The following is a 16,302-nucleotide window of genomic DNA, read 5'->3' as shown; positions in this document are numbered from 1 at the left end:
AGAAGATATATTCAGATGGCAACTTTTGACATAACTATTGGCCATCGATTCAAACACTCAATATAACAATGCAATGACTGGCACTTAAGACAAACAAAGCATGCTCATTAACTTTTTATTCGCTCAAGGAACAAAGAGAGAGGAAAATCATCATCTCATTCATAAGTTGCAGACTTTGAAAATTTCATATCAACAGTATTCTATTATTCTATACATGCTCTGTCATGTCAAGAATGATCACAATACTGTAAAGACTTTTAGCAATAAAGGCTCAATCAGTATTAATGAATAATGTTATATAAAATGAAGCTGCCTTAAACTATTATTTTACCCTCTTTTCTTGATCATCCTAAAACTCAGTTAATTAAGTTTTGTAAGTAGATATATTAGTCAGATTATATAATCGAGCAAATACGAGTAAAAGAAAAAAATATGTACAGTATGTCACAAACAAGAAAAAATATTCAGTGTCATCTGCAGTGGTGTTTACTCATCTTGTTGGTAATTGTCATTAGCACGATACAGTGAAGAGAACAAACTACAAAGAAAAACGTGAACTAATATGACATTTATAAAATATAGTTAAGAACATAACACTATGGCAAAAATTCAAATATTTCCAAACTTCTTATGAATGTGAATCTCATTGCTCTTTTTTAAAGGCAGAATAAAAGAAGAAGAAAAGGGACCAGCTAATTAACCATGAAACCAGTTAGAAGTAAATGAGTCACTGACTGTGAAAGTAACTGGAACAAAAAACAGCAGCCACAGGGGTCCCTCCAGACTAGGATTGCAAACCACTGAACTAAGCTGACAATGAAGTGGGAAGGGCTTTTAGGTCACAATGGGAAAAGGATATTGAAACTTTTGCCAATAGAAAGTGTTCTAATGTGTAGATGAAAATTAAGCTTTATGAACATTTGCACTTACTCGGTTGTATATATTGTTTGAGATAACAGACTTCAAAAGCTTTAAACCAGTAGGCATGCCTTTGAAGAAGTTTAATCCTGCCATTGCTTGAGAAAACACAACATGCCGCTCATGAATCAAACATTTTTTGCTGTGCTAAATGAAAAAACAGTCACAACTCCCTGTTCAGTTATGCTTATTGAAAAGTATAAATCATTAGCATTTAAACAAGGTAAATTAACCTTTACATCACATTTTGCTTTCTTCAATCTGCTAAAAAGAAATGCTAATTTTGCTTATAATCCAGCAACTCTTGTTAAGAGAACTGAACTTCCAGGGCGCCAGGGACCCCTTCTGTATGCATCACCCAACCAGTACACTGTGCTAACTAAAATAAAAGAACTGTAATACAATGTTACAACATAAATACATTGCTATAAGTATAGAAAAATCAAGGTTTTCTTTTAAACATCTAGCCATTTATTTTCTGAATCACCACATTCCAATACAAGGTCAGAAGTAACTGGAGTAATGTGCAGAAATCCACCACCACATCATTGCAGTTAAACATGACTCTCACAAAATTCAACCAAAATCTGCCCTAGAAAGCAGACAGCTTACCCAGTGATTTATACTTGGTAATGCCACTTATACCAGAGTGAACAACGTGATCAGGGATGTAGAATATAGTCAACCTGAGGACATTAATCAATAATTTGATGAGATCAAATAATTAATTAATGGTGAGCCACGGTTTCTATGTCAATGAGAGAGACAGCTAAATCATTAACTTTGTGCACCTCCCAAACTCTAAATAGCATTCTACATTTTAACAAATTTAAGAATGGCTCACTTCATAATCTCAACCTGTATAACTTGCTTGGTAAGGTTATTTTTGTTCACTTCTTGTTCTAAATATACATTTTTGAAGATCTGTAAGATTCTTATGAAAACTACTAGCCGCATACACTATATGGACTGACTTTCATCAGACCCTGGGCACTCTCACTAATGTCTACAAATAGCAAGCACGCATCATGGGATCTTAACAATAGGGATACATGATGCATGTTCTAATTCTCTGTTAGCTGCACTCTCGACTTATGTTGAAAATTGTAAGATGAAGGAAGACATGGACAATTAACGGTAGCTGAAAGGTAGTACATAATTAATTGGGGGTAGTGTGGGGGCACATAAAGATATAACAAATTTGAAAGTGATAAATTACTTACTTTCATCCATGCATTTAACCATTTTTGAAGCAGAGTGACACGTAGCCATGTGTACCCAGGAAATTATAGATGCAAAGCCAAGAATAAATTATAAATGACACATTTTACATGGCATACTCTGGCACTCTGGGCTCAGCAAATATCATAAAATTAAGGAACATCATGGGAATTAAATTGTGCAAAGTAAAAGACAAACCAATACAATAGGACGGCTTAAAAAAAGAGAGTCACTTACAAAACACATTTATAAATAAACAAAACACCTACAAGCCCAATCCAGCCCTCATTACTCCTTTGCTTCCTATCTTTTCTACTTCAGTGATAGTTACTCTGCCTTTCAACACCCGCTCCTAATTGTTATACTTTCTACCTTTAACTTATAGAACCTGACCACCTTTTCACCTGTCCGGAATATAGTTGTTATCTTTCATCTTAAAATGAGGTCAACATGCTCTGGTAGTTCAGTTTCATGGCACTGACTAAAAAAAGTAGCCAGTTAAAAATTTTATGAGCAATGACCTGCTCATGCTAAACCAAAAATTAAAGAAAAAAATTTCAGAGCTAGTTTCTCTTGCCAGGATTCAGAAAAATAGGAATAGCAAGTATCACATATATATTCATTCTTTATGACAAAGAGGACCAATGACATTATCATTTAGAGTCTTTGTGGGTCTACAGGTGACTGATCAAGCCAATATGAGCCCAAAAGAGTCTGTCAGAATATGGACAACTCATAGCAGGAGGCTGATTTTGTTCCGAGATTCGCTGTCACAGCTTTCTTTGTGCAAGACTCCTTTTCTAATCAGCTGAGACTCCAGTGCCATGATTCTGTATGAGGCAAGCATCTCCCAGCTGTCTGAGCTGGTGCCAAAGTCCCCTTCAGAGTGTTCTTGTAATGTTTCCTTTGACATACAACAGAGTGTTTTTCAGAAACGTTCACCATACAAAATCTTGTTTGGCTGGCATTCTTCTGGCATATACATGGCATGCCCAGTGCAGTTTAGCTGGGCCTTGTATAGCATGGTGTAAATATTTGTTATACCAGACTTTGTAAGTACTTCCATGTCAGGGATCTTGTCTTGCCATCTAATGTTCAGGATCCCCCAAAGACAGATCATGTACAAATGAGTGAGCTTCTTCGCACGACTGTAGACTGTCTATGTCTCACATGAATACAGGGATGAGGGTAGGACTGCAGAAATATAGACTTTGAATTTTGTTGGCCACTTGATATATTGACACTCCCACAAAGGTGGTACAGACTTTGGCAATACTGGCATTGACATCATCATCTATGTGCACAGTCTATGAAAGTGTGCTGCCATAGTAGGTGAACTTGCCAAATGAGTTTAACCTTAGCTCTCTAAGGGCTCAGTGAAAAGCTCACCTGGAACCTGCTGGAGCATCACTTCTGACTTTTTGTTAAAGATAGTGAGGCCAAATTTGGAGCATGCAGATTGAAATAACTCCAGGATAGTCTGCATGTCCTTTTGTGAGCTGTTTTTATCTGTGATTTGTTTTGGCTTTGAGTTGTTTCAAATTAAAAGTTTCATTCCACGCAAAAATGTATTTCAATTCTCATACTGGAAACTCTGAATGTATCATATAACATTATGGAAAGCATGAGACTGAAGAGGGCAGAAGCAAGGACATAGCTTTCTTTGACTCCATTTGTGACAGTAAATGGCTCTGAAATTCCACCATCATCCTAAACACAGGCTAACATGCCATCATGAGGCAGTCTCACCATCAGAAATATTGTCTCTGGACATTTAAACTTCATTATGAATTTTTCAGCCTGCTATGACTTACTCTGTCAAATGCATTGGTCAGGTCCACAAAGGTCCATATCAGAAATACACAGCCTAACATTCTGTTCTTGACATTTTTATTGGCGCTGCTTAGTGGCAAAGGTCTCATCACCAATTCCCTTTTGTTTCCTAAAGCCATACCGGCTTTCATGTAACAGTCTTTGGTCCAGGTGTACTGTGATGCAGTTCAGAAGGATTCTCGCCAGTATCTTACCTGCTACGGACAGCAGGGCAATCCCAAGATTGTTATCGCATATCTGAAAATTTTCTTTGTGCTTGTAGAGGTGGATTACAGCGGCATCCTTGAACTCTTGAAGTATGCATTTCTGACCCCACATGATGCAAAAGAGGTTAGTCAGCTTCTTAGTCAGGTATGTTCCACCAGCCTTATAAACTTCATAAGGCATCAGCACTTGGAGCCTTTCTACTGAAGTCAATCCCCATCTATCTATCTATCTATCTATCTATCTATCTATCTATCTATCTATCTATCTATCTATCTATCTATCTATCTATCTATCTATCTATCTATCTATCTATCTATCTATCTATCTATCTATCTATCTATCTATCATTACTTATTCCTTATCTAACAATACAAATTAATGAATTCTCCATTCTTTCTCTCTTGAACATGTGATTTTTTTTTCTTTTTTATATCACGGCTGAAGCCCATTGCACAAGTTTCATCAACACCTCCTCATCTTATAAACCCCGCTGAGGCATGGACTCCACAAGACCTCTGAAAGTGTCCTGTGGTATCTGGTACCAAGATGTTAGCAGCAGATTCTTTAAGTCCTGTAAGTTTCAAAGTGGAACCTCCATGAACAGGACTTTTTTTCTTTCCCAGCACATCTCATAAATGCTCAATTGGATTGAGACCTGAGGAATTTAGAATCCAAGTCAATACCTTTAACCCTTTGTCATGTTCCTTAAACATTCCTGAACATGTTTTGCATTGTGCTACGGCATATTATCCTGCTGAAAGAGGCCACTGCCATCAGGTAATACCGTTGCCATGAAGAGGAGGATGTGGTCTGTAGCAATCTTTAGGTAGGTGGTATGTGTCAATGTAACAATATAGCAGTCCACATAATCTAAAAGAAAAAAATGATCCATCAAAACAAGCCACCTTCTTCCATTGCCCCATGGTCTAGTTCACATTCTCACATGACCATTGTAGGCAGTTTTGGCAGTGGACAGGGGTCAACATAGATACTCTGACTGGTCTGCAGCTACGTAGCTTCTATATGCAGCAAGCTCCAATGCACTGTGTGTTACAACACCTTTCTCCCATGGCCAGCCTCAAGTTTTTTGTAATTTTTGCTAGAGTACCTCCTCTGTGGGACTTAACGGGCTAGCATTTGCTCCATACAAGCATCAATGAGCCATGGGCACCCATGATCCCATCGCCAATTCACCAGTTGTCCTTCCTTAGATTACTTTTGGTAAGTACTAACCACTCCACACAAGGAAAACCCCATAAGACTTAGCATTTTGGAGATTCTCTGATCAAGGCACCTAGCCAACACAATTTGGCCTTTATAAAAGTTGCTTAAATCCTTACACTTGCCCATTTTTCCTCCTTCCAACACATCACCTTCAAGAACTGACAGTTCACTTGCTGCCTAATACAGTATATCCCACCCACTGATAGGTGTCAGTGTTATGAGATAATCCATGTTGTCCACTTCACCTGTCAGTGGTTTTAATGTGGCTGATCGGTAAAAGCTACCAGTCAATTTTTCTAACTGTAATATTTTATGATAGGTATGCACTCTAATCAGTATTCTAAAGAGTAAAAAAAAAAACATTCAGTATTAGCCATCCACCATATGCATAAGTCAGCCTGAAATACACTACACTGAGCTAACAGAATAATGAAGCAGTTAAGTGCATTTTATTGTAAGGCTCAGTGGACTGTACAATTTGAAAATTGAACAACAAAGAGAAAACTGCCATTGGCAGGCAGTAAACTAGGGTGTTCTAATTTATAAATGAAAGTACAGATCCTTAGAAAAAGTAAACTATAGTACTAGGTAAGCACACAGTAGAGTAAACTGCAAAATATTATCTAATGCTTACTTAAAGAACTTCCTATTTTTATACAGCACTGTTTATGTATGTGTTAAATAGAGGAAATTATTTTATAATTATGTATATTCGTATATATTTCTATAATAGAACAAAGATTTTTTTCAGACTCATCTAAAGCATGGCATAGGTTTGATTGTGATATATTAATTACTTTAATCAATCTGTACTCTTTTCCTTAGTTTTCAAAGGATACTTTACAATTTTAATTTATTTCTTTCTATACAGTTTGCTAACATAATCATATCCAAATACTGAAGATAAGCATTGAGCAGTGCAGACACAAGTACAAACAACATGAAATGCTCATTAAGAAATATTTCTTACAAATGAACAGACAAATGAATATGGCACTGAAGTAACTGTTCCCTTACAGCATTCAGCATGGTCAGAATATGGATACAAATAAGGGAAGAAAATTCTGTAGAAAGGGGTGAATTAAAAAGAAAAAGGCTAATAAAACTTAAAATATTTAAAGTTTTACAAAAAAATACTGCTCTAGACTGAAACCTGCCAAAATATAAGTGAAGTCAAGCCAAGCAGAATACACACGAATGAGCACAATGGCAACACCTCTCATTCTAAAAAGCCATGGGGTGGGTTTGTATTAAACAGACATTTACATGATACTCAGGTAAGAGGGTGTTCCTATATAAGAGGATGGAGCACTTCCTCATGTCATTGTCTTGACATAACTCAATGTCCTCTCTTTATCTGGAACATTCTGAGTTTATTACAGAAGTAATATTAGTTCTTTTTCATTGCATACCAGAAGGTTCTACAGTAGTGTACACAAATATAATTTAAAATAATACATTTAGCAAGCAAGCAGGTACAAGGAGTACCTTCCCACATCAATTTGAATTCCCCAGTGTGCTACTGTATGTAATTGTTTTCTGAAATATGTCATTTGTGCTGTTGCTTTCAGACACAACTGCCTCGATTTCATATAATTCCACTGTCCCTGAAAACAGTAAGAGGGAAAATTTAGACAGCTCTCCAAAGAGAAAGCTACACATCCATTCAGGCCAGCCTATGGCTGTTGCTATTAAGTCATATATATGGGATTTGTTGAGTTTCACAATCTAATCTGAAAAGAAACAAAAGTGAATGCCCAAGATTTCCTGCTCTGCTGGACTTCATGCCCAGAGGCAAATCAAAACATCTTGTTAAGGGCTACCTAGACTTTCCTAATGGTAAACCTCTTCTTATTCTTTTGTAGCTATTCCCATTTTAATATGGGGTCAACTAATGTTTAACATTGGCCTCATTGAATGTTCTTTTCACATTATACATAAAGGAACAAAGGTATGTGTCATTTGTAGTGGATTATTGTGAAGCACAAATTCATAAAGCAAAGCAAAACATAATTCGACAAAATGTTCCTAAAGTTTATGGCATTATTCATTGCAAATTAAATAATCAATATAAAGATAACCTAATATTCTGAAATCTTCCATTCAGGATAAAAGGGGGTCAAAGTCTACAGCAGCAGCATTAGGCAGAAATGGTAGAAATCCATCACCAATCCCACTCAAGTACACTCACTTACAGACAACAATTAAGCTAACATACCGATTACTTGTAGATAAAATCTTGCACAGACATGGGGTAAAAGCATAAACAGTAATCAGACACAGGATTTTGTTAGATAGAAATGTTATTTACTGCATCTCTGTGTCCTCAAAAACACAGTAAACCTAGTAATTTGAATGTAATAATGCATTGCCAAGAGCATGCACAATGTATCATAGAGCATCTTTACACAGTTACGCCAGTTTTGATGAGGATATGCCGTAGCTCAAAAGGATTGTGAGTTATTAAAAGAAAAAAAATACAATAGTACAAAGGTCAAGATATATGGCACTGAAGCTATTGATATTGCATTTTTCAGCTGTAAAATTGATAAGAAAGAAGATCGTTAGGTCATCAAACATGAAGACAATGCTGCTCTTTTACCATCTCTTTCCAGGCAACGACAGGACCCTTTCAGTTTTAAAGCCTTCCTAAAAAGTGTTTTGTCAGATGTCATCTCAAAGTGAACAGAAGAAAAAATTTGCCTGTCTGCAGCCCAGATACTTTTCTTTCATCTCTTCCTTGAAATTCAATGAGTAGTGTGACATCTGCATTTTGTAGCAGTAGTGATTTTGGTAATTTTATGAACCTTAATAATTTACTGCAACAAAACTGCATATGAATTTTAGACTGGTGACTGACAACATTCACTACAACGTCTGAATGTTTATCTTGCAGGTCTCACTTCTAGTTTACAGTCAAGGTGAGAAAAATCTTATTAACACAAATTACAAAATTACATTTTGTTTCACCACCATCGTGCTCAACGTTCATTTTAATGTACAGTCTTGCTCTTTATTAAACAATTTTCTTAAGATCTAATTTCACTTCAGGGTGGCGTAGTGGTCAGCACTGTTCACTTGCACACCCTGTGTTCTGGGATTGAGGCTGCTGTCTGATTATTGCATGTGTTCTTTCTGCATGTTCTATTTTATGTCTGCTGGGATTTATCTCAAAGCACTCTGCTTTTCTTGCCATTTCCCCAAAGATATGCAAGTGGTGATTCTAAATTGGCCTTGTGGGACATGATTCTTGGTTCTTGCCTTATGCCCAACTCTTCTGAGACAGATGACCCTTAACCAATAATCAAGACTTAAGGGTCAAGGTTTTTATACTGGAGCTTTTCTTATGGCTTATTCCACAATGTTTCAGGAACTACGAGCATAACTGAACAAGTAGAAACAGTGGCAAAAGGTACATCAGGTAAGTGGAAATGTGTTTCTTATAAGCAAGTTATATATTGTAATATGTTCTTGTTCATAATAGTCACATGTTGGTCGGCTGGTAGAAATTTCACTATGAATATGACAATGTTTCTACTGCTTCTCCTTAATTGGATTGAAGGGGTTGAAAATCATATGCTATGTAAGTGCACTTATAAAGCATAAAATAAAAGTGCATACTTTCAAAATTGAGGAGGGTTCTATTCCCATGTTTAGAATGTTGGACACATAACAATAATCTTGAATGATGACACATGCAGCTAATACAACCTGACATAATAAAACTGAATATTGACCAATCAAGCAATTTCCACACAATACGATGTGGAAGGTTAGCCTGGACACGAACAGGCAGACACTGAATGTCTCAAAAATACACCCTTTATTTACAAAAGTCCCACACACAACACAGTGCCCATGCACCAAACACCCTTCAAAAGGTCCCTCTCTCTCGTTCCTGGTCCTTCTTCCACCGCCTCTACTCCTCTCCTCCGAGCTTTGTCTTCTCCCTCCCAACTCCGGCTCTCTTGCTCAAGACGGGGGGGGCGGCCTTTTTTATAATCACCTGGATGTGCTCCAGGTGTGGCAGAGGTGCCGCATGAGAACCCGGAAGCACTCCAGGTGTCTCTGGTATTCCTTCCGGCAGCACTTCTGGGTGTGGTGGAACTGCTGTCATCCAGGGCTCCTCCATCCTCCCCGTTAGGGTTGAGCTTCCATGCTCGGTTCCCGTATCTCCCATACAGACCAGGGCGGCTGCCCTCTCATGGTCCAGACGAGGTGTAGTTCCTCTCCTGGTCCTTCCTGGCGTCCCGGCCGGGCATACCCCATGGCCGTTAGCCACAACACCAAGTTTGATGAATAAATTAATGATGATAGCTCTAAGCTTAAAGCTTTTTGCCAGTGTTTGAAATGTACACTTATAGATTATTTTGATCTCTATTTCATACATATTTACAAATCACTGTCATCATGAATTCAACCTAGAGTAAGATTAAATTTGCTTATTTTTGTATTTTTATATAGTCAAACAAATATAAGCAGTTCTCACCAAACTGCATGAAATTTTTGAGTTGTTTGCTGAAGTGAATATGACAGCACACACCCCTATTTATGGTAATTGACTGAATGCAGGGTGGATGATTGAATGGTAGTTATGGATGATATTGCAATTGCAATTGCGACCCACTGGGCTGGCTACCTTGAGCAGCTATTTAAAGCTTATCTTCCAGCTAGGACGTTGGACTTTGGTCCGCGTTTCTTGGTTAATCCTACAATTAGCTGTGAACAACCCAATCTCACTGAGATTGCACAGCTGAGGGGAGGAATGGCTGCAGGGATCTGTGGTATCCAGGCAGGTGGTAAGGCTGTCCACCTTGCATTGCAAGTATATTTTGCTTCCATTTGGGAGACGGGCGTCATCCCAACCGACTTGAAAAGAGGACTTGTCTTTCCTATCTGGAAAAGGAAGGGTGATCACCTGGATTGCAGCACCTACAGGGGGATAACACTGCTCTCGGTGCCAGGTAAGGTCCTTGCCAGGGTCATCCTCAATAGGATCCGTGATCACTTGCTTACCTACCAGCGACGCATCCTGGCAAATGCGAATATCGCCAGAGTTCTTTGCAGCCTTTGACAATTTTCATAAGGTATTTGATTCAGTTGATCGAGCCGTCCTGTGGGACATCCTGAGACTTTGCAGGACACCCCCAAAATTGCTGGATATCATGGCCGGCCTGCACACTGGTATTGCAGAACCTCCACTCAGGGGTGTGTTCTTGGTCCTACTCTTTTTAATGATTGCATTGACTGGGTGTTGGGCAGGGTCGTGGGGTCCAGCAGCTGTGGGGCATTTGTCGGATAAGAAAGATTCACTGATCTTGACTTCACTGAGGATGCTGTGATCTTCACTGAGTCAATGGAGGCTCTAATCGGAGCTCTCGAGAGACTGAGAGAGGAGTCTGAGTGCCTCAGTGTGCAAATGTCCTGGATAAAAAACAAGATCCAGGCCTTTAATGACCTCTTGGGCACAGCCATCAGCAGTGTGTCTGTTTGTGGAAAGAATGTCAACTTTGTTGAGAGTTTTTCTTACCTCGGCAGCAACAATCATGCCTCTGGTGATTCTTCCTATGTAGTCAGTAAATGGATTGGGAAAGCATGGGGGGGTCTTTGCAAAAGGATGAAAGTCCAAGTCTTTAGAGTCCTGGTGCGTCCTGTTTTGCTATATGGTTGAGAGACTTGGACGCTATCCAGTGACCTGAGATGAAGACTGGACTCCTTCGGTACTGTTTCTCTTTGGTGAATCCTTGGGTACCGTTGGTTTGACTTTGTGTCAAACGAAGAACTGCTCATGGAGTCCCAAATGAGGCACATTACCTGCACTGTGAGGGACCATCAGTTACGGTACTACAGCCATGTGGCACGATTCCCTGAGGATGATCCAGCTCACAGGATCCTCATCGTTGAGGATGTATGTGGCTGGACCAGGCCATGGGGATGTCCACTTAACACCTGGCTATAGCAGATAGATGGTCATTTCCCAGGGTGTGGGGGGACTGGACTGCATATCTGCCTGGAGAGATTCCCGAGCTGTTTCGTTGTGTGGTGGCTGTGGCAACATGCTGCACCAGTGCATGCTCCCCAACAATTAAGTTATATACCTTAACGTTAATGGCTCTTACACCAAATCATGCGGCAATGTCTTCTTTGAAAAAACTATGTTCTAGTTCCATTTTTTGGGCTTCCAAAAAGTATCATTTCTTCCAACTGTGCAAAGTCAAGCAGTTGCAATATTTAATGATATTACAATGTATGTATGTGTTTTGTGAAAGTGTGCCTGGCTGTCAGGAGATTGCCAAAGGCAGAAGGCCCATAAGGCCGGCACATAACAAGGGTGAGGCCGGACAGGGTCTGAATTTCAAGAAAAGTATACAATTCAAAACAACAGCACAAAACAGAATACAAGATAATTCAAATATGTTGTGAATAAAATGAAAAAGAATTGCTTTCAACATGCTATAAAGATTAAAAAACAGAGTCAGCAGACTGAGGGTAAAAACTGACAGCACAACACAACAGTTATCAGTATGGTAGGTAGAGATGGGTCTTATTAAAGATATAAAACAACCTGTGGTGTCTTCTATATATTGTCAATAAGAGTATTTAACTTTCTGTTTTCACTTCTTTCTCTTCCAAGTTGAGCCACAATTATACATGTTTCCATAATAATTTGCCCCTCGGCTCTCACATTACACTTTAAGACAAACCAACCACAGCAGCTAGCTGATTTGTTTTCCCTGTTTCTGTGTTTATCCGTGCGTGGTTTTGATGGAAGCAAAGACTCAATCCACATGGTCTTCTCTATGTTCTTCAGTTTCCTGATAACATCTATAGAAGCAGTGCTTGAAGAAAACTGTCATTAAAATAGACAGGGTTGACATTATGAAATGCTGTAAGAAATATTGAACTGGTGACCCTTCCAATGTAGGTTCTTGCCTGGCACCCAATGATGTAGGAACAAACTCTGGCCTGGTGCAAACCTGAACTTAATTAAATTAGATTATAAAATAAATGGCTGGATATATGCTGTGTAATGGAGGAGAACCAAAATTGATGTTGTACCTGCATTATAGTGACCATTATAAGCACAGAACAAAATTTATAAATAAAAAACTTTGAAATTAAGAGTCACACTGTACTTAACGTGTTTGCTTCAGTATGCTTTGCTTTTTATCACATTAAAATCATCTTCAATTTAAGCTCTTGCCTGGTGAAGCAAGACATTTTTTCTATAGGCCTAAAAACAGTGAATTTCTTTATCGTATAATATGTTTCAACATAATACGAAATATATTTGAGCACGGATGCAAAACTTTGCTTTTTGTGTTACTGTGATTGCGTAAGCTTCTATTTTTCATGTTATTCTAAATCATCTAAACTTAAAGTTGTAGTTTAAGGCAATGCAGAAACAGTTTCATCACACAGCCTCCAACTGGTTTTAGGTGTGCGTTCTAAGTTGATTTATCAAGAGGTACACTGATGACATAAGAGAAAGTCATTCAGCTAGCACAGTAGTGTATTGGGTAGCCCTGGTGCTCCATTATCCATGTTTTCCATGTGAAGTATGGATTTCTGCTATGTCTGCATGGATTTTCTTTCCTCACACAGGTTACGTTAACTGGAGACTCCAAACAGTCCTTGTTGAGCATGTGAATGTGTGGGCCCTGCAATGGAATGATGCCCTGTCAAGACTGTACTCTAAACTGGACAAAGCTGGTTTGAGAATATAGTGAGCTAGCCCTTTTCATATGCCACAAATTCCCTACAGAACTGGTTAAAGGCAGTGATCATTATTTCCACTTATTTGCACATTGATCTAAACAGATTTTCATTAGGAGAGCTCAATAACTGCCAATGTCGATAACTGCTGTCAAGGATTACAAGCAAAGAGGACCATTTAGGTAGGTTTTATAAAAAGGTTACATTTAATATTGATAGCTTTGTGGATTTGTGAAAACCAAACCTACATGTATTCAACTAAATTTTACTCCAGCAATATGATGACAGCAACAGAGAAATGTTTCAGAAAAACCTGCTAGACAAAGACTCTTTGTTCCGCCAAAGTCTTAAAATACAACTCCCTTTCTTACAGGTTGCCAAATATGGTATTTCAATAACTCAGAAAGGAAAGAGCTGCCAAAGCTTCACACTGCAAAGCTCCACAAAAATTAGCTTGATTAGGCCACTATGGAAAAGTTCAATTATCCTGCATAATAAATTAACCATCTTAAAACAATTAATATTATGTGGACTGGGATGTATTGACTTTAAAATTACAGTAATGTAAAACTATTCTTCAAAAGCATAACGTTATATTTTAAATATTTTTTATCTAAGTGCATAAAAAAATCTACCATTAATAATGTCAAAGAACAAAGCTTAAAAGTAATTTCTATTACAAAAAGAGTGACATTTATATTATTAATTTTTTACAACTACACAGAAACTGGATTAAGCAGTCAGATAATGGTCAGATAGGTGGATGATTTCCAAAGTATATACATCTCTCTATTATATAAAAAAATACAGGGATGAGACGAGACTTTTTAGCCTGGGACGAGATGTGACTTTTTCAGAGAGATACTTTCAAGTCCCAGAAGACGAGATTTAACCACATCCGGGGCCGGAAATAAAAGACAAAGAGTAGATGACAAAGTAGAACATCGTAAAGAGGTTAAAAAACATTGACGCGATACACATGCAGTGCAGGTTAGAGATAATGAAAGTACTAAAATTCGAAAGTCTCAACAAAATGATAGTAAAGATCGCATTAGCACAAACAAACGGAAATTATTACTCGGTGAATTAACGGAACAGCGAAAAGAGATTGAATATATTGTTCGGATTTAAACTTCACATCTGGCTAGCGCAGGCCAGAGGGATTGGTGAGTGAAGTGAGCAGTAGGCGAAGCCCCCTAGTTTACTTAAAAATTATGTCATTTTACTTCAGTCTAAAAACTTGCAAAAATTCAAAAAAAGTATATGCAAACATTTTTATATGACAATCCCCAAAAATTAATGAGGACACCTTTTCAGTGCAAACAAACTCTGCTTATGAATAGTATATAAATTAAGTTACTGCAGAGTCTACATAACAGGTATATATGCACAACCCATAACATTATACACACACACACACATTTTATTTTTATTGTATACAATTGTATATGTATATACAGTATATGTATGTATGTATATATATATATATATATATATATATATATATATATATATATATATATATATATATATATATATATATATATATATATATATATATATGTATGTATGCAAAAGTAGGTTTATACCTGATCGTATGGAAAAAACACATGCAGGTTATAATTATTACAATAGCTTTATCAACTCAATAGTTTTAATTAGATGAAGACAAATAACTAATAAAAAAATTAATAAATAAATAATAATTCAAGAATAAACTCTCATGTTTCACATACTCACAACCGTAAACCTACTTTTGCCCATCCCTGTATATTAAATGTTAACGGTTGTCAGTTTGTCACACAAAAGCAAATGAAGCACAGGGCCTTGAACCTTGATCTTCGACTTAATCAAGAGCTTATGAAGTGATAAGTGCTCTTGTAGTAAAAAAACTGGAGATGCAGGCTACCTTGGCAATGTATCCGGGCCTTGGGTCCTTATCCCATCAAACAGAAGTGCGGGCATGAGCCATATCTGATGGGAGAATAATAGCATGCAGGCACACACCATGGCTGACAGGAAAAGAACAGAGACAACATCAGCTGACACTGAAGCACGATGCACAGTTAAATCAAACGTGTGCAACTGTGGGATACACAATGCAGGTGTGACAAACACGGACAGCTGCCTGTGGCAAATGACATTTGCTTGTGTCTTTACAGCAGCCTGGTTGGTTTCATTGCAACCGAAACTTATATACTCTGATCACAAAATATACAGACATTCACTCCATAAAAAAACAACAAGATTCGTAACTTCAACTCAGATACAAGCCAAATGCAGGAGCCTTTTTGCTGATGACAAATGAGAAACAATGAGACGGCAGGACACTGTCACACATGCCAAAGCGAGATATATATTTAACAGCTTGCTAAAACTGTGGTGAATTGCCTGCCAGACAGCCTCCACTGTACAGAGTGCATGTCATGAGTTGAAAGACCACCTTTCAGAAGAACTCTGTAATAGTAAGAAGGGCATGAACAATCTTTGCCTGAGGGCCAGAAGTTTGAGTGTTTTCTAGTGTACAACAGTGTTAAATCAGTACTAAAATTTTGACTATGATATCGATTTCAGCTTTCCTACCTAAGTACCTTTACCAAAACAGTACTGAAGCAAATAATGGGAAACTCCCCATAATCCCATTCTACCATCATCCGGGTCGCGCGCTCAGTCTACCCAGTGTACCACACAAACATGCACCACTAAAAGCTACAGTTTTCCTTTGAATTCTCCAATGTGCCAAAATTTGTTGACCCTCTGCAGAGTCCACAGCACTTCAAAGAGAAGAAGAGGAAAGGTATGGTGGTTTGTCCACTGGGGAGTCTAAAGCACACAAAAGGGGAGAAGATAGGTTTGGGTTATTTGTCCTACACCAAGGCTACATCCATACTACTGTGTTTTCATTAAATGGCTGAGTTTTTAAATAAAACCTTTCTCCATTCACACTAGAGTTTCCGTTTTGTTTTTAAAAGGATCCTTATCCATACTAAAACGCTCAAAAACTGATTTGATATAGGACCTTCACCTGCACTGAATACACACGCACTGGTGGCAAACTCTGCAAAGGGACTGCAAAGTGAAAAATATGGCGCCCATTGAAAATCGGGTTCCATTGTAGTTGATGCACTTTCAAAATTATCATCACATGCAGGACTCTCATTGCATAGATAAAGAAAGAACTTT

General features: G+C 38.0%; 1 protein-coding gene across 1 annotated transcript in view; it reads right to left on the bottom strand.

Annotated features, from left to right (window-relative positions):
* Positions 1 to 16,302, bottom strand: part of LOC114654698 (synapsin-3-like) — a 749,936-nt gene that overhangs the window by 630,815 nt on the left and 102,819 nt on the right. The gene's annotated exons all lie outside the window — the stretch shown is intronic.

The sequence above is a fragment of the Erpetoichthys calabaricus genome, chromosome 1 (genome assembly GCF_900747795.2).
Source record: "Erpetoichthys calabaricus chromosome 1, fErpCal1.3, whole genome shotgun sequence".
Lineage (NCBI taxonomy): Eukaryota > Metazoa > Chordata > Cladistia > Polypteriformes > Polypteridae > Erpetoichthys > Erpetoichthys calabaricus.
Note: the sequence above shows the minus strand (reverse complement) of the source record. Positions and strands in the feature narration are given on the sequence as shown.